Below are 662 nucleotides of genomic sequence, written 5' to 3'. Positions count from 1 at the left end.
TATCAGACTTCCATTTTCGTTACATAATTTGCATAGCATTGCAATTTAAATATACATATGCAGTGATTAGACAATTTTTTTCTCTTCCTATTTGTCTCTCTTTCTTCTATTTAATTGAGTAAGAATAAAAATAATACGTAAACTGACTTTAAAAATATACACCTTCATTTATCTATTGACGAATTCAGGTTAAGAATACATAAGGGTGCCAGAGTTAACTTCATTTTTATTTTCTGTTGATGAATTCAGGGTAAAAATACATAAGGGTACCAGAGTTAACTTCATTTTTATTTTCTGTTGATGAATTCAGGGTAAAAATACATTGCAGTACCAGAGTTAACTTCGTTTTTATTTTCTTATGAAAGGGGACACAAAAGGGCAACAACCAACACACTAAAAAAATGTGCAAGAAAATATGGGTAAAGTTGAGCTATACAGCAGAAGGAACAAAGTTAACAAGTTATGTTTATGGCAAAGGTGATGAAATCCACAGAAAATATATATGTACTATTATTTTTATTCATTTATTCTTTTTTTATTGTATTGGGAGAAAAGACTCCCTCATTTTGATAAATTCTTTGCACTCCGATTAACTAAATAACAACACATACACGTTATAATTATAATTACTTGTTGAAATAAGAAATGACGTTAACGAGGCA

Source organism: Penaeus monodon, chromosome 32 (genome assembly GCF_015228065.2).
Source record: "Penaeus monodon isolate SGIC_2016 chromosome 32, NSTDA_Pmon_1, whole genome shotgun sequence".
NCBI lineage: Eukaryota > Metazoa > Arthropoda > Malacostraca > Decapoda > Penaeidae > Penaeus > Penaeus monodon.
The sequence above is the reverse complement of the archived record's forward strand: the minus strand, read 5'-3'. Positions refer to the sequence as shown.